The following is a 26,109-nucleotide window of genomic DNA, read 5'->3' as shown; positions in this document are numbered from 1 at the left end:
CCAAAAACATGTTGAAATTGAGGGTGAACCAAAGCAGGTCCAAAACGGAAGTTTGAAAAAAAACATTTTTAGGATGACAAGTGGGGTAACATTTTTATTGGTATAGATGCGACTATGCTGGGTGGTAGGAATTTTGTGGATTCCTGCAGATTCCAGAAGGTTCCATCAAAAAAATGTAAGGAAAATGCATGATTTCAAGCAACGGTAGAGGTTTGCAAGGCATTGTGGGTAAGAAAATGGTGGGGGTGCACGTGAAGCACACCACCCTGGACTCACCCATTTGTTTAGTTTTCAGATGTGTGTGGGTCTGGTATATTTTTCTAGGTGGCAGCATCCCAAAGTCCAAAAAGAGCAGCTGCTCTCCATTTCAAGTGGGATGACATTGAGAGTTAGCCATGCTCCCTTGGCCTAAATGTAAAATCAAAACCCCAAGATAATGCTTGCAGTTGGGATAAGATCCTTTAGTTTGTAGGGGGCCTGAAATACTGTTACCACCTTCAGTTGGGGTGGTGGGGCATAACCTTGCCCATACTTTTTGGCACCTCCCACCCCTCTATTTATTTCAATTCCCTGGCATCTAGTAGGGTTTCTGTCCCCCTGGGGAGAGGATTGGGGGAAACTGCCCCATCTGCCCTCCAGTGGGCAGAACAAATTTATCTAGGGTGGGGGAATGGCCATACCCCCACCCTCTTTAAAAAAAAAAAAAATCTTCCCTGGTGTCTAGTTGGTTTTCTGCCCCCCTTGGTGGCAGAAGGGCTTAATAAAAATAGGCCAATCTGCTGCCAAGGGGAGCAGAAATGGCCAACAGTAATGTGCCCCTATGAGGAGCGACCCTTGCCCAAGGGGCAGCTGACACAAACAAAACACACACACAACAATCCCTGGTGCCTAAGTGGTTTCTGCCCCCCTGGGGGCAGATAGGCATACTAGAAATGGGTTGATCTGCCTCCAAGGGAGGCAGAAAAGGCCTTAAATAAATTCCCCCCAGGAGAGCGACCCTTGCCCATGGGGTCGCTTCCCTTCATTGTTTACATAAAAAAAAATCTCCCTGGTGTCTAGTGGGCATTCCTGCAGCACGACCGCTATGCGATCGTGCTGCAAGAATGCTCGGAGAGACATGAAAGGAAAAGGCTTAATATAATATGTCCCCCCTCTGGAGCGACCCTCTCCTAAGGAGTCGCTCCCGTTATGTAAAATTTTTAAAAAAAGATCACTGGTGTCTAGTGGTTTCTGCCCCCCCTTGGGGGCAGATTGACCCTAATAAAAATAGGCCGATCTGCCCCCAAGGGGGACAGAAATGGCCTAAAAAAATGTGTCCCCCAGGGAGAGAGCCTTGCCTAAGGGGTCACTCCCCACCTGTAAAAAAAAAATATATATATATATATATATATATATATCCCTGTGACTAGTGGCTTCTGCCCTCTTTGGGGGCAGATCGGCCTAAGTAAAATAGGTTGATCTGCTGCTAAGGGAGGCAGAAAAGGCCTTAAAAAAAACTACCTCGGAGAGCGACCCTTGCCCATGGAGTTGCTCCTCTTCATTGTTTACATGAAAAATAACTCAATGGTGTCTAGTGGGCATTCCTGCAGCACGATCACTATGTGATCATGCTGCAGATCGTGCTGCAGGAATGCTCAGAGAGACATGTAAAGAAAGGAAAAGCCTTTCCTTTACTTTCATGCCTCTCTGATCTCCCACTAGCCCGATCAGAAGAGAAACAAAAACGTTTCTTTTCTCATCGCACTGGAAGCTGAGCTTTCAGTGCGATGGGGGCGACCTCTGATGAGGTCCTCCACTGGGGGGACCAGGGGTGGAAAGGGGAGCGATTCCCCTTCCAGCCCTGCCCAGGGGAGGGGTGTGGGAGGCCCACGGGGGGAGAGCTAGCGCTTCCCCCTCAAGCCAGGTACAGGATGAGCTAGTGACATCCTCTGCACACGAGAAGGGTTTATGTTGTGCATATGGGTATATTTGTGTAAATGCAATGGTGGTGTAATGGCATTGTGTATGGTTTGGTATGGTAAGTATGTCTTTTTGTGTTGCCTGATGTAGGAATGTATGATGTTAGACCTATCCGCCTAATATCACTTATGCATTTATGTGATGTATGTCAGCTGGAGTTTTGCTTGCTCCGACATGGAGTGTGTGAAGTTGTGGTAGTTGTGTTTGCATGTGTCCATTTAGCTGTGTGTCCCTTGCAACTAGTTTGTGTAGAGGTATGTCCCATGCAGTAGGAGTTGTATGTGCTCTGTTCACTTGCCCTTCCCCAGTGTGCAGATGCGCATGACATTTGGGTTTAGTATTGTTTGTCTCTGAGACCCATGTAGGGCCATTTCCTGTGCACATGCTGTTTGAGGGGCCTGTTGAAAGTGATATATTTCTTAGGCATCCCAGATGGCCCTTTTCCAATTGTGCAGATATAGTTGCCATGTTGTTCTTTGACTTTTTGTCTCTCTGTGTTTTGTTCATGCCACTGCGCTTTCATTATGCATTGTATTTGTGATGTGTGTGTCCATTGCAGGGTTGTTTAATGGTGGTGTTGTTTGTGTTGCATTGCACATTGATACATATGTGTGTTGTATGTGAGGATTGTCCCTAACCAGTGGTGGATGTGATTGTTTGATTTGCAGTTCTATATGTGCTGTAGGTGTGTTGTTATTGATGTGTATGACAATACTGTGCAGCCTTCAGTCTCCCTATGCCTGAAATATGTGGCCATGTGTATTTGTGTATTTTTACAGTGGAGTGAAAGTGTGCTGCCCAAAGGGGGCATGTTGTGACTGTCCGTGTGTCCATATTGAATGTTTTTAAGTGTGTGTGAGCTGAGATGTATACCTGCTGCCCGTGGTGTGCCCCCCTATGATGTGTGAGCTGGTGCTAAAGACAGTTTTTAAGGTTAATGATACAGATAGGTGTCTGTACTTACAGTTGTTGGCATCCACAGCAGCATTGATTTCCTTATCTTTCGATGAGCATCAGCAGCAGCATGACATTTGTGAATGGCTCCATGGCAGCATCGGACATTTGGGACATCCTGCAGGTGACTGTCTCCCTTTATATTGTCTGTTTCCACCAGCTTGCACATGGTGGTTGGACCACCACGGCCACATTGGCGGTGTGCAACCTCGTAATGGGTCTGGAGGCAACATGGACTCCACCGCATGTTTTTGCTTCCTGGTGAATGTGGTGGTCTGTGCTGCTTGGTTATGCCAGCGGAGCTCTGGCAAGCTTTTGCTGGAATGACCACCAAACTCATAGCACGTTGGTCCGACCACCAGAGCTTTTATATACTGGGTGCCATTTTCAGTTCTGGGATTCTCTATGGCTGTAGTTGAGATTTTCCATTTTTGTGTGTGGCTGGAGGAAGGATATTATTATTAGGGTGTAATTTAGAGTTTGAAGGATGGGGTTTCCATCACAAATCTGCATGGGTGAGAATAGATGGAGTGCATTATACCCTGAAGCACTTATCCTGTGGACAGGATATCTATCACATATGGAATGGAGTACCCATCTCTCAAACTAAAAATCATGTCTCAAACATCATCATACGAGCCATATTATTCCACAACCCAGTTACATTACTTGAGCAGCTGATGCCCCCAAAGGTTGATAAAGTGTTCACCACAATATTTGAATAGACCTCTTTATTGAACTCATCAGTGAACTATTAGATACTGTGATATTATTGGCAATTTGCTCACAAAATAGCCTTTAGAAACAATAGAGGGATACAGGATGCAGCATTATAGTAAGAGCTGCTAACTTTGGAACTGGAAAATCAGGTTCCATTATCGGTGTAGGTTTAACATTTTACAATTTTGGGCAAATCTTGTAATCTCCCCGTGCCTTAAAGTAAAAGTACAATCCATTTACTGTAAATAATTGTCACTAACTGTTTGTCAAACACGTTTTCTCTACAAAATCAATCACAGTAGCTTCTTTGTCCATAGTACTTCTGTTTATAGTAAATGATTTCACAAATGTGATCACCTTGAATGACGGCATGTTTTTCTTTCCCAGTTTACCATAATGAAGTGATGGTGGGATGGTAGTTTAGCAATAAAACGTATAGAATTATAAATGGGTAACAGTGAATTATGTGGGTATTTTTGACCAAGGGATTCTGAGTGACATCAAACAGACAACAAGAGCGAAGCCCTAGTTGCCTACTATGTCACTCAGGATCCCAAGGTGAAAAATGTCTCAGCAGTTCAATTTTTGCCCATCTATCATTTTATATCATGTGTGTCCCCCCAAATAATCTGCCTCTACTTTCAACTGCTACGCAGTGGCAATGGAGTGGTGGGGTGCCATACATAACATGGCCTCTGTTATGTGTCCTTGTCACAAAGGTTATACAAATATTTTACCTGTCATCCTTGTCCAATTTGACCAACCTCTTCACCACATTCTTTGTCTTTCTTGCCCCTCCTTCAGTTGTGCTTTCAACTTTCAGACAAAGCAGACAAGCAGTGCTGCACTGACAGCCTCTCAGATGGCCCTGTCAGCCTGGCTGGTAATGCCTTTATGACATCACAACAGTGGGTGATCAGTTTCACCATGACAGTAGGTTATGAGATTCAGAAGCTGAAATAATCAATAGAGGCTCTCTATGACAGCCAAACATAACAACACAGTATATTTTAATAAGCACTGCTTCATGAAATCTAGCAGCTAGAACAATCAATTGTAGCAGAAAACCATTTTAAAACTTTAGGCAATGTGGTATGAGCCCAGCTGTACACGAGGATAATCTCTTAGCTAACATACTTTACAGAGTGGCCTAGTATAGTCAGTATTTCAGATAACTGTCAGTTTGAACTGTTGAGCTTTGGGAAGTTTCATAAAGAGCTGGCAGCAGATTGGGACCCTGTATACCCAATGAACCACCACCTTGTTTAAAATTGGATCATTTTTTAGTCAAACTGAGCTAGTTGATTGTTGATTTCTTGCAAGTGCACAGTTGATCGCAAGTTTTTGATTGAACTAGGGCAACAATTTGGGTTAATCTTGTGCATGTTGCATAGAATATTGAAGGAGCATTTTGTATGTTGAGACTGATGAACCTATGGATCCGTGCATAGGGTTTCACTAGTGAATCAGGTAACAGTCAATCTACATTTGATTACAGTGCAACCAATTTGGCTACATAATTAAAATCCAAATCCACCAAAAATGTAAAGGGTTTTATTACAAATTAACACTCGGGTTAATGTAAATAAGTCTCAAAAATACATTGTAGCAATACAAAATCCCCATATGGTAGCCGCAATACAGCAACAGCAATACAAAATATAAGCAATAGGAATTGATGCTCCAAAATCAAACGCTGCACAAATAGTTTACACATTTTTGTAAATTAAATCATCTAGCTAAGATTGAGAGCAGGTAGGTTAAGTTCCTTAGAGTCTAAACTATCACAATTTTAGTATCTAACTAAATGACACAAGGGCAAAAGGTGAGAGGCAAAAATAGGACAAATAGGATTTATGAAAATGAAAAGTGGAAGGTGTCAGCATTTCAGAAGCTCGGTCAAGAGTATGCTTATGGAGTTAAGTGTAAGCCTTAGCCACATTCTGCAAATGGAAAGTCAGAGATCTGTACCTCTCAGAGTCCAAAGAGTCTGTTCTACCATCAATTAGTGAAACTCCTATTAATACTGTAAAATCCAACAAGTAACGCCTTCCTGATCACTACACTATGACTCCATTGTGCTCTCCTGTCCCATTGTGCAACTTGAAAGTCCACTAGTCCTTCCCAGGGCAGTCCAGGGAGCACTGCTGTCCTTGTCTCCTGAACATATTTTGCAACATGTGTGAATAAGGAACAGCCTTCTCATTCTTGGTCTCTTCATGTACCTTCTCCAAGGCTGTTTCCTCAGACTCTATAGGTAAAACAATAGTGTGTCTTTTTCCAAAATAACATTTCATGGAAATTTCAGGCCTATTCAGGCTAACGTCAAGCAATCCACATTTAATTTCACATTGCACTATATACATGTTTAATTGAACACCAATGTGAGTACAAATTACATTTTATAAATCAGGATTACATGATACAGTTGATATGAATGCAGACTTTACTAATACATAACTGAAGGTGTGATGTAGACATACATTTAATCTTCAACATCAGTGTACACATTACATAAACTGTTGTCTTTTTAAATTTAAATATATTCAAATAATATGAGAATAATTCTAAAGATACATTCAATGATTATATTTAAATTATTAAAGTTAAGGCACACTCTACATTTTTTCCTAACACTACAGTGAATGCACTCTATTACTTTATTCAAATGCACCACTTTACATTCATTAGAGGTTAAAACAAACGTTATGTGAAACGTAATGGGTACATATAGGTTCGGATAATGATGTTAGGACTGCCAGCAAATTCTAGGCTGGTCCAGTTTTAAACTGATTATCATGGCCACCGATAAAAGTATAACATATTGAACTTTCAAGATTGTCTGGATGTGATCATGCTTTCTTTTAGGCACGCATAGACTGCCTGTTTTTCTAGTCTTTCCAGTCTGACTGTACGCTTGTTAGGTAGTTCGCATATACCATGTTTACTGTAAGCCAGGTGCCCCATCCGTTGTCTTCTCACCCGCTCTCCCCAGGCCATACAATGCAGAAATGGCATAGAAAGTTGCATGTTTTTGTCACAGACCACTACTTTAAGAAATTCATAAAATCAGTGTATTATGTAGCAGAACACATCTATATTCTCATGTTTGCATATAAACTCAAATCAAAATTTGCTTTGCTTACACTACAAATTATGCAGTAGCAGGAAGATGTCAAAGGCCCAAATAAGACGGAAATTACATTAAAGTAGAAGTCCTGTTACCAGGTTTCAGGAGTTTGAGTAAAATGCGTAGCAGTTGTCTATCCATTCTGAGAAAATCTATGTGCACATAGTGAGGTAGGGGGTGTGTGCAGAAAACAAAACAAACCATCAGTCATGCACAAATATATAATAAACAAACATACCCTTAAACCGTGTCTTCAGTGTGCCATGCATCTTAAAATAAGCCATGTAATTTCATTGACAGAGCATTTTAGAAGCAAATACCTGCTATTTACGAGGTAGCTTATGCAGCCAAGTTTACACCATACAAGTTTACTTTGATGATTTATTTGTTAACGTTGACCCAAGTTATTGACTGTACTGATGTCTCTGCTTTTATTGAATTGAAGCTAAAATGTGCACTGAGAAAGGATGTTCAATCTCCTAAGGGCAGATGACTTTACCACCTTAGAAAGTGGAACTGGCGCAGTCTGAGTTTGGCGTTACTGTTAGTGACTTATGGTAGTGTCGCAGAGTGACCAGCAGCTACTTAGTTAAAGTAATGGAAGTTAAAAAGGTAATTGCAGTAACTGTGCCAGGCAAAAACACGCTTCATCAGGAGTTTAGCAGTGTACACAGCCTGAAAGTAAATCCTGTTTCACTGAGGAGGAAAGTAAGAGCGACTTGGGAGGCGAGAGCAACAGAAACAACTGATTTTGATGGGAATAGGAAGGCAATTTATTGCAATGAAAAAAAACTACCCCATATTAGTAATGTAAGATAAACAACTGCAGGTGGCAGGGAAATCACATCACCCACAGACAATATGCTATCAAAGGACGGATAGAAAATGTTGCAAGGCAAAAGGACGATTAGCTTTAAAAATATTTAAATCTAGAGACTCCTGGTAGGATCAGAAAACATGGGTAGTGCTTGGTTCTAACACATTTTATCACTGAATTATGAGAGCAGAATGCTGGAGATGTTAAATGTGCCCCAAGAATGAAAGAAAGAAAAATAATTTGATGCAGCTATTTGCTGCCATGGTGATGTGAATTTTTTGGACTGTTGTGCTTTTATGTAGGGTAACTGCAATACCATGTACTTGTGTATTGTGGTTGTTGTTGTGTTCACACTTTGACCAGTTTGTTCTGTTGATCATTAAGATGCTTTAATACTATATTTTGTTATGGCCCTTTGTTTACCTTAGAGATGTGGAAATCGCTGTTTCACTGGCAGTCAAATGCAGCAGATGCCTTCAAGGCTTCTGTTAACAATCAATCATTTACCACAACCTGAGATGGCTGCTCCAGTCTTTCAACTATTTGAGACTAAAGTCAGCTTAAAACTGTGGCAGGCACCTTTACCACTTCCAGTGCTCACCTTATGTGAGATGGCCCCAGGAGGTCTGTATTAGTGAGCACTGGCATTTTAACCCCCAGGGTGCCTGGGTCGAGCTGGTCTCATCCAGGCACACGGTTTCAGTGTGCTTGGTATGAGACCAGCTCGTCTTGCACTCAGCCCACAGGGCCTCCCTCCCACACCCCCCAGTCAAGGATGGAAGGGGAATCACTTCCCCTTCCACCCCGACCCACCCCCCTCAGCAATCTGATTACATCAGCGTGCTCACAGCATGCCAACGTCATCAGAAGTTGCTGAGGATGCGCTGAAAGCCATTTGCTTCCAGCGCGTGGAGTGAAAGGACCCTCTCCAGGTGAGTCCTTCTCTTTTTTAGGGTTCTGGGGGGGAAAACATGCACAGGGGGAAAGGAAAGGGTTTTTCCTTTCCCCCTGTGCCTGTTTTCAATGGTTTCAATGGGGCCCGCGATCGTGGAGCAGGAATCCCCACTAGGCACCAGGGAATTCCTCTGTAGTTCATTTTGGGAGCGACCCCTTCGGCAAGGGTAGCTCCCCTGGGGGCAATAAAAAATCCTGTTTTGGCCCCCCAGGGGGCAGATAGGCCATTTTTTCAGCTGATCTACCCCCAGGGGTGGTCGAAACCCACTAGGAATGAGGGATTTCATTTTTGTTAAGTTTTTGGGCAGCGACCCCTTAGGCAGGGGTCACTGCCCCGGGTGCAATGTTTTTTTATATGTTTCAGCCCACCTTGGGGCTAGATCGGCCAAGTTTTTGGAGTTTTTGGAGGGGTCGAAACCCACTAGGCCCCAGGGATTGTGTGTTGTGTGTGTTTTGTGTCTTGGGGTGCCCCAAAGGGGGGAAATTAGTGTTGGCCATTTCTGCCCCCCTTGGGGGCAGATCGGCCTATTTTGTTTAAGCCTATCTGCCCCCAAGACGTGAGGGAAATGTTTTTTTTGTTCCCCATAGTTTTTTTTGTGCTAGCGGGCCCCCTTTTGCCCCCTTTGCCAAAGGTCACCCCCCAAATGGGTTACAGAGCTGTTGGCTATTTCTCCCCCTCTTGAGGGCAGAGGAGCCTTTTTTTTTTTTTTAGGCTCATCTGCCTCCAAAGGGGACAGAATCCACTTAGGAACCAGGGATCTTGTGTGTGTGTTTTGTGTAGGGGGTGGTCTCTTTGGCAAGGGCCACCCCCCAAAGGGGGACACATTACTGATGGCCATTTCTGCCCCCTTGGGGGCAGATCAGCCTATTTTTTTTAGGCCAGGGGGCAGAAGCCACTTAGGCACCAGGGACAAGTTCTTGGTGGCGGGGTGTTTGTCAACTGGCGAAGTATTTGTATTTGTAACTATAACAGTTTATTTCTTCTTTTTGTTCTAGTTCAAAGCTTTTGCTTCCTTTGCTGTAGATCCTTGTGGTTTTGGCAGTAGTTGCCCTGTGGTTTGCATAGTTGCATGTTTTAGGTAAGTAAAAGCAATTTACTCCAAAGGAGTATTGTTGACATGCATGAAGTACATGTTTGTAGGTGGTGTACTAAATGCATGATTGTGTGTGAAATTGTCCTTAGATTTGTGCACAATGATATTTGTGTTGTCATATGTCTAATTTTCTTTTTTCTTTTTTCTTTTTAATGGGATATCATTGGTGATTGCTGTGTCTGTGCAGAGTACTTGCTGGAGAGTAGCTTTTTCAGGCAAGTGAGTAGTATAGTTTCTTTAGTACATAACTCTTTGTGATAAAGCTACACTTTGTTTATTACTTATTTTAGACAGTGCTGGTTGTTGTTGGCAATCCATTTGTTGTTAGAAAGGCTAGCTGCAGAGCGACCGCTCAGCAGGTTGTTGGCATGCTTTTTGAGTCATCTTCTGACCATGATTATGAGACTGTCTCTGCATCTGAGGCAGAGGAGGGAGTGAGAGATTTTGGCAGTGAGTTTTCTGTCTGAGAGGATTCTTCTGATGAGGAAGCCACTCTCAGTGCAGATGAAGGGCCTGTTTTAGAGGAGGATGTTGATGTGCCAAGAGTGCAGCAGCCTGGGGCTGAAAGGTTTCCCATGAGAAGACCTGACACCTGGATTGCCCCAAACATGGCCCCAAACATGGAGAATTCATAGTTACCTGCATTTACTGGTCTCCCAGGTTGTAGAGTCAATACGGAAAACTTTTTGCCAGTCAATTTCTTCCATTTGTTCTTGGAAGAGATTGTTGAGCAGACTAATTAGTATGCAGAGCAATATTTTAGGGACAATGCTGCCAGACGTAGGCCTCAGTCTATAGCTACTCAGTGGGTTCCCACATATCTGGAAGAGATGAAAAGGTTTTTAGGTTTGACTTTTTTGATGGGGTTGAAAAGGAAGCAGTCACTGGCTTCTTATTGGTCTACTAGTCCCTTGATGGCAGCGATGACTCATAATCGCAATACGCTTCTTCTTCATATGCTGCATTTTGTAGACAATGCTTTAGCCTTGCCACGAGATCACCCTGATTGTGACCATCTTTTTAAGATTAGGCCTGTCCTTGATCATTTTGTAAATCGGTTTTGAGACTTGCAAAAAAGACTTGCCCACTAAGAAGTGTGGATAGAATATGTGCCCGAAGAGGTATCTGGAACGAGAGCCGGATGTACTGCCCTGATTGCCATTCAAAGCCTGGGCTGTGTGTGGCCGGCTGTTTCAGGAGTTAGCACACCAAAAAAAAAATTGGGGGAAATACCGTGAGCATAAACTGTCTGTTTTATATTTTCAGATGTTCAGTTTCACATTTCAGTCATGTTTTCAGTTAGAGCTTTTATGTTTGTAGTTTTGTACTTATTTCACAATTAGTTAGTGCTTTCTTTGTTGTTTATAAACACAAAAAAAGTGATGGTGTGTGCGTGGGGTGGCGCTTGGCTGGCGGTGTGTGTGGGTGGTGCTTGGCTGGCTGTGTGTGTAGAGTGGAGCTTGGCTGGTGGTGTGCATGGTTTGGTACTTGACTGGTGGTGTGTGTGGAGTGGCGCTTGGCTGTCGGTGCCAGCCAAACGTCAGTCCACACACTCCGATCAACTAGTGTGATTGCTGTATCAGGCATGTGGACGTATGTAAGTGATGGGCCCTTGAATGGCACTGTCTGTCGATGCGAGTGTTGTAATGTGCTGGGCCCGTGGCTGGCGGCGTGAATGGTGTTGTGCAGGTCATGTATGAAAGGTGTGTGAATGGACTGTAAAACGGTTGGTGTCTTGACGCCGCTTTCCAGTTCACGAGCTGTGAGTCATTAGATCAGTTTTTTGGCTTTTCAGGTATTAACAGTGCATTTCACTTTTGTGAAATCTCTTGTTAATAAGATTTGATCTACTGAACCATCACTCACCCTCGTGCCAAATCCAACCAGTATGTGTGGTAAAAATGACAAAACCTGCTCTGCTGTAATCAGGAGTCGCAGCACACCTGTGACACGCTAGGTGTCTCAGGTGGGATCCCGATGATGAAGCATGCCACCAGCATGGTTGGTGGGTGAGGGGTCTTTTTAACATACCTAAGTGTGTTTCTTTTCACAATTTTAGTGTTTGTAGAGGGCACCTATGTTTTTGGTCCCAGGTGCGGCCTTCATCTAGGTAAACCTACCAAACCCAGACATTTTTTAAAACTAGACACCCCAAGGAGTCCAGGGATCCCCCAACATTTTCTTATCTAGACTCCTCTGCAAACCTCAAAATGTGCTTAAAAAAGCATATTTTCATGACTTTTCTTTGTAGGATCACCGCTCCGGCACAAACATCCTACCCCCCAGCATTCCCCTAAGTCTCCCAAGTAAAATGATACCTCAATTGTGCGGGTCCCCAAAGCATAGTAAGCCTAAAGATGTATAAAAGAAAAATATGTGCTTATCAACTCGCTGTGCTATCCCCTCAATCTGTACAGGTTTTTGGCCTTTTTCTGTTGCAGGCACCTGGGCCCCCACGCAAATGAGGTATAATTTTTATTGGGAAACTTGGGGGAACACTGGGAGGAAGGAAATGTGTGGCTCCTCTAAGATTTCAGAACTTTCTGTCACCAAAATGTGAGGAAAAAAGTGTTTTTTAATAAAAGTTTGAGGTTTGCAAAGGATTCTGGGTAACAGAACCTGGTGAGAGCCCCACAAGTCACACCATCTTGGATTCCCCTAGGTGTCTAGTTTTAAAAAATGCACAGGTTTAGTAGGTTTCCCTAGGTGCCAGCTGAGCTAGAGGGTCTAATCCACAGGTAGGCACTTTGGAAAATACACCTCTGTTTTTTGGGGGAAAATGTGATGTGTCCGGGTTGTGTTTCGGGGCATTACCTGTCGTGGGCACTAGGCCCACCCACACAAGTGAGATATCATTTTTATCGGGAGACTTGGGGAAACACTGAGTGGAAGGAAATTTGTGGCTCCTCTCAGGCTCCAGAACATTCTGTCACTGAAATGTGAGGAAAAAGTGTTTTTAGCCAAATCTTGAGGTTTCCAAAGAATTCTGGGTAGCAGAACCTGGCGGGAGCCTCACAAGTCACCTTAGCTTGAATTCCCCTAGGTGTCTAGTTTTAAAAAATGCACAGGTTTGGTAGGTTTTCCTATGTGAGCTAGAGGCAAAAATCCACAGGTAGGCACTTTGCTAAAACCAGCTGTGTTTTCTGTGGGAAAATGTGATGTGCCCTTGTTGTGCTTGGGGATTTCCTGTCACGGGCACTAGGCCTACCCAGACAAGTGAGGTATAATTTTTATCAGGACACTTGAAGGAACGTCGGGTGGAAGGAAAGATGTGGCTCCTCTCAGACTCCAGAAATTTCTGTCTCCGAAATGTGAGGAAAAAGTGGTTTTTTAGCTAAATTTTGAGGTTTGCAAAGGATTCTGGGTAACAGAACCTGGTGAGAGCCCCACAAGTCACCCCATCTTGCATTGCCCTAGGTGTCAAGTTTTAAAAAATGCACAGGTTTGGTAGGTTTCCCTATGTGCCTGCTGAGCTAGAGGCCAAAATTCACAGGTAGGCACTTTGCAAAAAACACCTCTGTTTTCTTTGGGAAAATGTGATGTGTCCACGTTGTGTTTTAGGGCATTTCCTTTCTCTGGCACTAGGTCTACCCACACAAGTGAGGTATCATTTTTATCGGGAGACGTGGGGGAACACTGGGTGAAAGGAAATATATGGCTCCACTCAGATTCCAGAACTTTCTGTCACCGAAATATGAGGAAAAAGTGTTTTTTTAGGCAAATTGTGAGGTTTGCTAACGATTCTGGGTAATAAAACCAGGTGAGAACCCCACAAGTCACCCCATCCTGGATTCCCCTAGGTGTCTATATTTAAAAAATGCAATGGTTTGGTAGGTTTCCCTATGTGCCGGCTGAGCTAGAAGACAAAATTCACAGGTTGGCACTTTGCAAAAAACAGCTCTGTTTTCTTTGGCAAAATGTGATGTGTGCACGTTGTGTTTTTGGGCATTTCCTGTCACAGGCACTAGGCCTATCCACACAAGTGAGGTACCATCTTTATCTGGAGACTTGGGGGAACACAGAATAGGAAAACAAGTGTTATTGCCCCATGTCTTTCTCTAGATTTGTTCCTTCCAAATGTAAGACAGAGTGTAAAAAAGACGTCTATTTGAGAAATGCCTTGTAATTCACATGCTAGTATGGGCACCCGGAATTCAGAGATGTGCAAATAACCACTGCTTCTCAACACCTTATCTTGTGCCCACTTTGGAAATACAAAGTTTTTCTTGATACCTATTTTTCACTGTTTATATTTCAGCAAATTAATTTCTTCATGGAATGAACACCCAAGGTACAGCTCATTTATTGGCTCTGGCTACCTAGGGTTCTTGATGAACCTACAAGCCCTATATATCCCCACTACCAGAAGAGTCCAGCAAACGTAACAGTATATTGCTTTAAAAAATCTGACATCGCAGGAAAAAGTTACAGAGTAAAATGTGGAGAAAAATTGCTGTTTTTTTCACCTCAATTTCAATATGTTTTTTATTTCAGCTGTTATTGTCTTAGGAAACCCTTGTGGGAGCTACACAAATATCCCATTGCTGAATTCAGAATTATGTCTACTTCTCAGAAATGTTTAGCTCTCTGGGATCCAGCATTGGTTTCACACCCATGTCTGTCACTAACTGGAAGGAGACTAAAAGCACGAACAATCATAAAAATTGGGTATGTCCCAGTAAAATGCCAAAATTGTGTTGAAAAATTGGGTTTTCTGATTCAAGTCGGCCTGTTCCTGAATGCTGGTAAGATGGTGATTTTAGCGCCGCAAACCCTTTGTTGGTGCCATTTTCTGGAAAAAAAACAACAAGCCTTCTTCTGCAGCCCTCTGTTTCCCCTTTTTTTTTTTTTTTAAACAACATTTTTGCTGTATTTTGGCTAATTGCTTGGATTACTTCAGGGGAACCCACAAACTCTGGGTACCCCTAGAATACCTAGGATGTTGGAAAAAAGAATGCAAATTTGGTGTGGGTAGCTTATGTGGGTAAAAAGTTATGAGGGTCTGAGTGCGAACTGCCCCAAATTGCCAAAAAAGAGGCCTGGCACCTGAGGGGGAAAAGGCCTGGCAGCAAGGGGGTTAAAACTAAGGACTGATTTTGAATTCTGTGAACAGGTTACTCCATCACAAATGTGACAGATATCCCGTCTGCCATATTTCAAATGCCATTAGAAAAAATGCACTTGTAATATGGGGGCAAGATAGCTGTCATGTTTATGATGGATGTAACCGAAAACTAAGGGGATCATTACAAACACAGCAAGCAGTAACAAAAACACTGACTGCCAGCGACCCCGGAACCCCACTGGACACATTATGAACATTTCTGTGGGCCGGTGGGCAGAAACATTGTTTCCGCCCACCTGCTCACAGAAAGGCCCGGCCGGGACATTGACGACGGCTCCACATGGAGCCACCGTCAATGCCTCTGTGCGGCAGGAGCAGTTGCACCCGTTGCGCAGATCGGCAGTGACCTGCGCGACGGGGCTCTGCACCGGGGCCCCTGAACTGCCCATGCAAACTGCATAGGCAGTGCAGGGGCCCCCGGGGTGCCCCAGGGCACCCCCTCCACCAGCCTTTCACTGGCGGGATGTCTTGCCAGGAAAGGGCTGGCAGAAATGGAAACATTATCCGCAGGGCCTGGCGGATAGTGTTTCAACTCACCGCCAGGCTGCCTGGCGGTGGGTAAAGGCTGCCGATGGCGGCCCTCACCATGTTCAGAATATGGCGGTTTGGCCCGCCATGACGGCTGGCGGCTTTAGCCGCCAATGCCGTCATGGCGGGCCAAACCGCCATGTTCGCTATGAGGGCCTAAATCAGGCCTTGTGTCATTTCTATAGTTTTGGGCTGGCTGTATTTGTATTTTGTATTTGGCACTGTGCAACAATGCTGGAAAACAATCACGACTCTAGGAGTAAAGCTAGCAAACAAATAATAGAAAACACTTTAGCCTCTGCAAAACCATAAGTCAATAAATATCTATCTAGATACACCAATTCTAGAACACTGCTACAATCTTAATTGTACGATGTTGATATTATTGCAAAAAGACAAAAAGATTGTCAGAAACAAATATTGTTAAAAAATATTGTGATGAAAGGAATATTGTGGGTCAGTATATCACAGGTAAGAATATCATTTTATAAGTGTTTAATATTGCTTTATTTAATATTACCCTCATCCTAATGGAACTCCATTGGCATACCCCCCGCCATCCTGCACCATTTTCAAAACCAGCTGCATCATTTACAAAGCTATCACAACCAGCAGTCCCAGCTTCTGTTGCAAAAACGCTCACCATCTCTGGTGGTTCTCGACACACCCAAAGCCAGGACATCATCCAACTTTAAACTAAGGGCCTGATTACGAGTTTGGCTGTCCGTGCACTGCCATGGCGCAGCAGTGGTCCGACCAACATCAGCTGGTGGTCGGACCAACGGATTACGATGTTTGGTGGTCCCATAAAGGAAAGACCACGGCGGTCCTACCGGCACCACAAGGCAGCGCAGATGGCCGCCAGGGAGAGGCATGCCAAACAGACAGCAGAGCAAGTGTTTCTGCTGGACAAATTATGATGTTGCTCACTGCCAACGTGATGGTGCTGGTCCGACCACCAAGTCTCAGCAGGTGGACACAGAGAGTATAAAGGAAGCAACTCACCTGCATGCAGCGTCACACGTCCTGTGCCGCCTTGGAGCCCATCACACTTACCCTGTCACTGCTGCTGCTCATAGATGGAGTAAAAATTCCATGATGCCATGGATGCAACCAAAGGTAAAACAAAACACATACCTGTGGCATGAAGCTCAACAACAGATTGCTGCACTGCCATCCACATGATATGGGACGTATGCTATGGGCACCAAGTACATTCACAACCAATGACACATACACAGCTTACAAATGCCCCCTTTGGTCAGGTCACTGACACTACACCATCTCACTCCACAAAAACACATGTAGGCACAGGGACAGTGAAGTGTACAGAACATTGTGTCACACAACAGTAACACCACAGCAATATTACCTTTACCAGTTCAACTGACACCCTCCCATTCCTCACATGCCTTGGACTGTCGTCAGATTGAAGACACATATGTATGGATGTGTCATGGAGCACAAATAACCCTCCCATTAAACATCACTGTAATGGTCCCACACATCACCCACATTGCAGCACACTGGAAGGTCATTTGGATACATAATATTTTGTAAAACAAATACCCAAAGCTCACAATGCAAACAATGCATGCTCAATAGGAGTGGGGCATCAGGAGCACCCTGGAAGAAGGCTGCCCTGGTACACATTACACTTTGCACATACCTTAAAACAACACTCATACAGGTAATGGTCCTTAGGTATCGCAGGGTCAAACAATAGTAGAGCCAAGTGGCATGCCAAATTGCAAAATGTGTAAGTGCAAGTCATGAAAGCAAATACAGCAGCAACATCATGAGCCATACATCTAGATGAAGTAGCTGTAAGTTACGCACATCAAAATGGACACATGCATAGTCAAATGCAAAGGAAGGTAGAACAATTGAACACCCTCCACGTGTGGACAAACAAACCGCAAGCTTCCACACATGCGATTAATGTCAGGGGGACAAGTCTAACACCACACATGCCGAGTTTGGACAACACAAAATGAAATACTCACCATAGCAAACAGACCACAATGCAATGGCATCCCATTTGAATTACCACCCACATATCCATAAACTGAACATCTACCTTGTTCCTGGGTGACACCAGCACTGCCTACAAAGTCACATTTTGCAAGCAACAGCAAATAGATCAGCAAGCAGGGTGAAACACACACACCTGTACGCATAGGACATAAGTTACTCAGAAACACCAAAAAGGTGGAAAAGTAATGGCAGGGCAAATGTATACCCAACAAAACAACAACTTGGGTTTATTTGAACTGAAACAATGATGATCAAAGGGTACTGGTCAGTCCAAAACAAAGTCCATGCACAGTACTGTGCCCAACCTTGACTCCAATCACTGCCAGGGATCTTGCACAGGAAGGGGCATCAAGTGGTCAAGCAGGCATCTTAGGGATCATTCTTGGGTTGGGTCGGAATTTGGATGGGTGGTTTTGGGTATAGGAGGTGGGGGGTTTCTTCAGAGGGATGGGCTTCTTCTTTGGGGGAAGGATGTGGGTACTTGCAGGGGAGGGAGATGTGACAGGGAAATACTTGGATGTGAAAGGGATGGGTTGGGATGTGAGTGGGGTCCTCTTAGGTTTGGGAGGGTGGGTGGAGGGAACAGGGGAAAGGGCAAGGCTGAAAAGGAAACTCTCCTTGGATAAACGGGTAGGGGCATCAGAAGGGGTTGGGTATTTGGAGGTTGAGGGAGTGGTGACCTTGTCTATGGGAATAGATGCCTTCGTGTGTGCGTATGTGAGGTGAGCTTGTGTTTGGGTGGTATCTGTTATATGTGTGTGAGTGTGGGCATTTGTGTGTCTTAGGGCTGTGAGGTGGTGATGTGGGAGTGGTGGATGTGTGTGTGTCTGTTGGGGTAGTATCTGTGGGTTTTGTGGATGTTGTGGACATGTGTGCGTGTTAGGGTGGTGTCAGTGGGTTTGGTGGAAGTTGTGGATGCATCTGTGTGTGTTGAGGTGGAGTCTGTGGGTTTGGTGGATGTTGTGGATGTGTCTGTGTGTGTTGGAGTGGTGTCTCGGGCATGCTCAATGTGGTGGATGTGTCTGTAGGTGTTGTGCTGGTGTCTGGGGTATGGTGTTTGAGGTGTGTAGATTTGTGGGTTGTGAGAGGTTGTCTGGGTGTATGGTGGGTGTGGTGGATGTGTCACTGCCTGTTGTGGTTGCGTCTGTGGGCATGGTGGTGAGTGTGTTGGTGGGGTGGTGGGTGTAGTCTGTTGAAATGGTGGCTGACGTGGTGTCTGTGGGTGACTGTTGAATGCCTGCATGCCTGTGTGTCCTGTGTTCTTTATGTCTATGTGTGCTGCTTGTGTGTGTGATGAGGTGGGTGTGTGTGGATGTGACTGTGTGCTTGGGACAGGGGAATAGCAGATTTGGATTGAGAAGAGGGAGGTGGAGGGGGAGAAATGTGGGGGTGACTGGCTGCCGTCAGTGAAGAGGCCACAGTCTGAAAAAATCTCTGAAGGCCGGACATATCACTATGAATGCCTGCCAGGTACGCATTTGTTTGCTGAAGTTGGCTTGCCAACCCCTGGATGGCATTCACAATGGCAGTCTGCCCCACGGACATACTCCTCAGGAGGTCAATAGCCTCCTCACTCAGGGCAGCAGGGGTAACAAGGGCTGGGGGGTGAGGTGCCTGGGACAAAGGAGATTCCCACCCTCTTGGGTGAGTGGGCATGTCCAACTGGGTGGGGAGCAACAGGGAGGGTGGGAATACAACTGGGGGTGGTGGACAAGGATGGTACAGGAGCCAAGTGACATGCCAAATTGTGTAAGTGCAAGTCATGAAAGCAAATATAGCAGCACCAGCATGGGGTTGCCACCATTTGGGAGTGGCCACTGGAGGAAAAATCCAAAAATTAAGATGTTGATCCTGTGTCCTCCATGGCACTCCCCTCACCCTCAGAGCCATTAGATCCCTCCGTATCGGTGGTGTCATGACTGGAGGTACCTTGGCCAGATGCTTCCCTACTTGGATCTGACCTGTGTCCTTCACTTGCATTGGATGGTGCTGCAAATACAAAGAGAAAAAGGGTCACCACATGTTCCTGATCACACTTGTACAACAGCTGTGATTAGCAAACATTAAACAATACGTCAAGTAGGCCTCAGCAACAAACTACATTAAAGTGGCTCATACATGTATAACACCATATGAATGTATGCCACATGAACTGCCAACAGTTGCCCACAGAAAAATCAGAATCTCAGAGAACTCCAGTTGCTTGGGAGAAGTTGTGCAATCACAGTAACCATTGAACAAGTAGACCTCATCACCTTCATTGCTTTGCCTCATAGAGCATGCTTCAGTTACTTGGTGTTATACAATAGTAGGGTGATGCCAAGTTCATTCCCAAGGATCCCACACAAGGTCATGCATACATTTATCTGTCACATACACAGTACTAAAACAATAAGACAGGACACTCCAAAATCCTGCAATGTTGCTGACAGCAGTACAGTAGCCTGAAGAAGGTGACATGGAAATAATCATGTCATACTGCAAACATATTAACAATGCACACTTCACCAGATTTATAACACATTTGGCATGTAAATGTACACTGTGGATAAAATAGGAAAATTGTCAGGGAGATAGGTTTCAAAATCCACAACACAAGGAATCAGCTACCCCATGGAAATCCACTGTACTGTATGGCACCCCTTACAATGACATACTCTGATTACATTAGTAGAAGCCATTAGTCCTTTGTATGTTGGAGAGGCCCAGGGATTCTCACGTACATGTAGAAGACCCTCAACGTGTTGCCCAATGGGGAGCTACATCACTGTCTCCATTTTGGTCCTACAAACACAGATGTCCATGGATGAATGGTTGTACCTAATCACATATGATTTCCACGTAAGTACAAGTCACTCCATGATGCATGCCAACAGTCAGGTAATGAACCTTCCCCATTTCACATGTGCAGAGCACTTTGCTGCATGATGCCACATCAATGGCACAGAAATGCACATTGTTGGTAAAAACTGTAGTCTTACCTGTCATGTCCCTCATTGCTACTGCATTTATACATGCCAAATGGCCTATTATGATGGCTGAAGATGTATGTGAGCCTCCAATCAATAAAGCAATGGTGACACACTCCTATCTGTGGTACCACATGAAATGTAGCCCATCATATATGTCTAAGTCCACACACTTATTGGCATGCATATATTTGTGGGAATACAAAAATTATCAAATGAACACAGGTAGACCATGCATGAGACATCAGTGTACACATTATGCCAAAAGAGAAAGGGAACATATCAAAATGTACCCACAACAAATGTTGGCAACAGTGATGACACATAAATCAGATCAATGAACATTCCCCACTTTCCCAGGGAAAATATTGATCTGTAGCTGCACCTAAAGAACAATGTATGCTCTGTCACATGTATGATTGCCACCTTCACATGACAGACAGTAGTGAGGCACCAGCACTTGTAACACACTGAAGACAAGTGGCCCCTCGGGGGGCAGATGCCAAATTGCTCACATGACCAGACACATGGATGAGGACACTGATCCATCACATACTTTTTTTGGGCTGTAACACTGAGGAGTAGTGGTCTGTTGCATAGATTTCAGACCCTGTACAACAACAAACATTACTTGATTGATCAATGTGCACAGCCATGTTTTTTCCATCAAGAGCAATTTCATTATGGAGTGTACTCGGTTGTGTCCTAGGTCCCTGGGCAAATAGGCAAGGCACATCAGTATGTACCAAATACCACACATACACAAACAGCTACTGATCTTGTGTGTCACACATGTCCTACCCTCAATTGTCAGGAGAAGTTAGCAGAACCAAACACATCAACTTGGGTAAGTGACAGGCAGGAATATGCCCTGTACTCACCCCCTTGTGGCTGCTGTGCTCCCCTCAAATGCCCATCAAGCTCCAGGTAGGCCATCGCTAAATGCGGGGCACTAGAGGGGTCAGGCGCCAGTGTGTGCCCTGTCCACGTTGGGAGGACAGCCCAAGTGGACCTCCGCAATCTTCCAGGGCCAGTGTCTCAGGTCCTCCTACCTCTTCTGAAAGTGGGTACTCCGCTGGCTATGAACCCACAGGGTCCGCATCTTCTGGGCGATGGCTCTCCAAATCCCATACTTCTTATGGGTGTTAACCTGTATCGATGCAAGAGACAAATCAAATGACAAACACAAGTTTTTGCTCAAATGGTTGTGTCACACACATGTCAGAAACACCAAGCACAAAATGGCCAATTTGTCAACACACCACAGGTGTAAGGCACATATGCCAATAAGTCCTGGGGCATGACTAAACACTTTTGGAGTCAGCTACAGACTAACCCACTACCATGAACAATGACTAAGTAAGCCTACTGACATCAGGTAGCCCATGTTCCAGCAACATGCACTGTGATGTGAGCCACAATGAAACACTAAACACCAAGGTGGCTTCTGAAGGGTGAACTCCTTAGGCTAGACTGAACAAACACATTTACATTCTGCAACATTGACTCAATACATACAGTCCCTACAGGCAACTACCATAGTGCAGACTTCACCCTTACACTTGAGGGACAAAGAAAGGGCTGGCATAGTGGGTGAGAAAGTTTCTTCCCTGTGCATGTGTGGACATGTGGCCTAGCAAAAGCAGACCTATGCCACCTCAGGGTGGGTTTCCTGGGCATGGGCATGTATCACAGAACACACCTTCGAACATATGTAGCTAACCTACAGACATGGCATACAACATTCAAAGTCATGTTTTATTCAGTTTCAACTATGCCACCGAGCATTTGTGCAATACACCTATACGGGGTAAATATGACATGTGAAGGTGACAATAGAGCTGTGGTAGTAAGGGACCAGACATGAGTCAAAAACACACATTGACAATGATGCAAATCAATCAATCCATCAGTATTTATAAAGCACGTCTACTCACCGGTGAGGGTCTCAAGACACAGGGGAGGTCCTCATCCGAAGAGCCACGTCTTGAAATGCACATATGGACGTCTTGAAATGCACATATGGATGAGTTCATGGATTCACCTCAATACCCATTCCTGATCTAGTCATTGGACTGAGGCATTCAGGGCAGGTTTTTCCACTAGAACCTCATATTGGCCACATGACCGAATGTGCAGGTCTACAGGTAGTGGGCACAGTGCTACAGTTGCATAGCCACAGTGACTCTCCTAAATCCTGGAGTATGTCCCATACTAGGAGATACATTTGACAGGCCCTGGTTTCTGCAGGCTGAGCATACAGAGCCTGCATGACACATTACCATCCCGTACATGCATGACTGTACAACATGAGGCCATCAGCAATGTGTCTTGTGTGGCAATATGAAGGGCACAGTAAGTCATAATATGCCTTCCAGGCAACAGTTTGGCAGGGCCAAATATGGGATGAAAGATCTGAGGCACAATAGACATTGCTTACAAAATCCTCAAATTACTCAGACAAGGTGCATAAACAGTTCATGCTGTCATGCACATACATGTTTTCTAACAATTGCAAACATCATTGCCTAGTAATGTGCATCCAACACAAGGAGGATCTAGGGCCTCAAAAAACCTCACACAACACAATGTGAATGAACACAACACATAGTACTGGTCTCCAAAACCTGTACCATGTGCATTCCATTGATGCCGCACAAACTGCAACAACATGCACACAAGAAGTCTAACTGGCACACAGGGGCACATTGTAGCCTGAGAGGAGGAAAAGGATGGTGTTGAACAGAGTCAATTGTGCATAGGAGGTACTCACATCTGGTGAGCCATAGAGATGATAATACAGTGAAGGGCCTCACTCACAAGCCTCTTCAGCGCCTTTGGAGAGAAGGCAGGGGCCCTTTTACCTGCTGCACATGGCATAATTGCTTCCAGAGGTGACACACAGCAGCTGAAGTGTGAAGTGGTGGAGGTGTTTTTGGCAGCAGTGTCAGGTGTCAAATGACTGATTTTGCACAACGTTGCAGAAACGTATGCCACGTACGTGGTCATCACTGCTGACAAACACAGCCATTGGGCCGCAACCACCACGGGCAACAAAGTAAGCTTCAGGCTGTGTCCACTGCGGTTGGAACCACACACTGTGCGGACAACATCTGCTGGCGGCCGGTTCCTGAGGTCCAGTGGAGTAGTTTGAAATACTATGTAAGGCCCTGTTAAATGCGTCAAAACAACAATATATGTTTATGATCACCACATACATCCTCAATCTGTCTTGTTGTGTAGGTTGGACAACAATGTAGTGTGTTGTAGGCCACAGATGGCATATGACGGCAGTACATGGTACACCACAGCTGACTGTATTTTTGGCGGTTGAAAAACACTGTCACATTTCAAGGGGCAATCGAGTAGCAGATAGTTGGGTGTTGCTCGAATCCATGTTGTGAACATGTGTGTGGACAACCAAGGGGGTCACATTTGACCCCTCTGTAGTTGACAGCAGTGATGTGTACTGGGTGTAATTTATTGCCAGCCAGAAATGCTTTGTCACATGATATTGTTGGTATGCATCATGTGTATTGCTGTGGACACAGTGACTAATGTTTCAAATTATGTATTTCCACACGTAGGTACCCTGGAAGAGGGAGGATGCTACAACCTCTTGTCTACCGTCCATTGCCTGACCTTCAGACCAGGGTGGAACACCATATTGTCCAGCTCAACCATCTAAATAGGCAGACAATAGTAGATGTATGCCATCAATTGGATCCAGATGTAAGGCCAGCTATCAGGAATCCATACTGCATGCCACCCATTACTCAAGTCACGTTAGTATTGCACTTCCTGGCCAGAGGGTCCTTCCAACATACAGTGGCCCTATCTGGTGGTATGTTACAACCTATGTTCAATCTGGTGTTGAGAGATTTTATCTCAGCAAAATTGAAACATATTGAGGTAATCAGGTTCCCCCGATGTGTTGATTTAGCAAATGTGAGGCTGACTTCTATGGTTTTGTCAGCCTCCCACGTGTGGTGAGGGCCATTGATGACACACATGTTGGCTTGGTGACACCGCAGTCAACTGAACAAGTCTATCGCAACAAAACAAACGTTCATTCCATCAACATGCAAATTGTCTGTTTGGGGGACCTCTACATCTCAAACATATGTGCCAGTTTTCCTGAATCAGCCCATGATTCCTTTATTACGCGGAACAGGTCCATACCCCAGCTGATGTTACAACTGCCACCAGAGAGGGCCTGGCTGGTTGGTAAGTCACATCTGTCCTGATTGTGTGTGAGCAATGTAAGGTGCTACAATCAAGAAGTTAGTGACTCATTGTTGCACTCATGTCCCATTCCTTAACAGGAGACTCAGCATGTCCAAACCCTCCTTGGTTATTGACGTCACTGAGGAATCCAACTACACCCGGGGAACCCCACTTCAACGAGGCCCATAGAAGAACACGGCAAGAAGTGGATCAGGCTTTTGGGCTCCTGAAGGCCAGATTTTGTTATCAGGACAGGACTGGTGAAGCCCTCCTCTATTCATCCGGGAAAGTCTGTCAGATCACTGTGGCATGCTGCATGCTCTACAACATCACCCTGCGGAGGAATATCTTGTACATCCCAGAGGAGGAGGAGCCTGCAGTGCCACCATGTGAGAATCCTGAACTGCGAACTAAAGATGATAGTGGTGAAGAGGAAGAAGCTGACTTGTGAGAAGCATCTCATCCGCAGCTACATCTCATGAGTGCAAGTATGTCATGTGATGTCATGCCTGTGACTGTACAATGTACAGTAGCTATGAGAATGCATGGAGTTTAGTGTGTTTATACAGTTAGGGAGCTGATACTCTGCAAAAAACAGCCAAAGGCTGATTGATGAGCAAACGTTTGACACATCACTATCTTGATGATGCTGCTTTGTATATGTCAGATTCCTTGCAATTTACTTTATTCTTCAGATGCATGCTACTTAACTTGTGTCATATGTCTGCTTAAAAGCCAATACCCCTTGTTCTGTCCTTTGTACAGGTTCCTACACCATGACCCCTTCATGTGGGCAATTCAGAATTGTGCCATTGGCAGGTATGTGATGCTGTTCTGACATGCTAAGTGGACATGAATTGCTCCAGGAAATGTAGGTCACAGAGTTTGGGTGTAGGAGACCTGTGCCAAAACAGCTTGCACTGTGTTTGGATGGAGGTTCAGAGGTGCCCATTGGACTTGTTTTCTGTCCTGTGGTAAGTCTGATGCATCATGTGTGTCATCATGTGGTCAGAATATATGTTGTCCTAAACCACACCCAATTCAGTTCCCCTTGACATTGGCTAAATACTCTTTTTGTATGACCTGCATATAGTTGTAGATGTGTTTCATCACTGTGGGCCACAGTTCCTGTGTCGAAATACTGACATATGCTTGTGTCATACCACCAGATACATGAGCATTGGATTATGAGGACCCTGTGAGCAGAACCTGTAGCACTGTCATCTGTGTGAATCTTGGATTATGTGATGTTGGATACCTTTGGTGTGGTATGTGACAAGACTCGAGCTGGTGACATCAGCCATGTCAATGTTTGCCTATTGTACAGGACAATGTCTGGCAAATCCTTTCTTTCCATGGTCTGGAGGTCTGTACCTGTAAATATGTTCATTCACTAAGTATGGCTCAAACTTTTCTGATTTCCAATAGTTCAAACATATTGACAACCTATGTGCTGGAGACTGTAATAACATTTTTAGTTTGACCAGACACTTGTATGTATGTGTTTGTATGGGATGGTTGTGATCCTGAGCTGGACACTGTGTACATGCAACATATCTCATCTTGAACAAGTACCTTGGATCATCATCATATGG

Source organism: Pleurodeles waltl, chromosome 10 (assembly GCF_031143425.1).
Source record: "Pleurodeles waltl isolate 20211129_DDA chromosome 10, aPleWal1.hap1.20221129, whole genome shotgun sequence".
NCBI classification, from domain to species: Eukaryota; Metazoa; Chordata; class Amphibia; order Caudata; family Salamandridae; genus Pleurodeles; species Pleurodeles waltl.
This window is presented reverse-complemented; position numbering follows the sequence as displayed.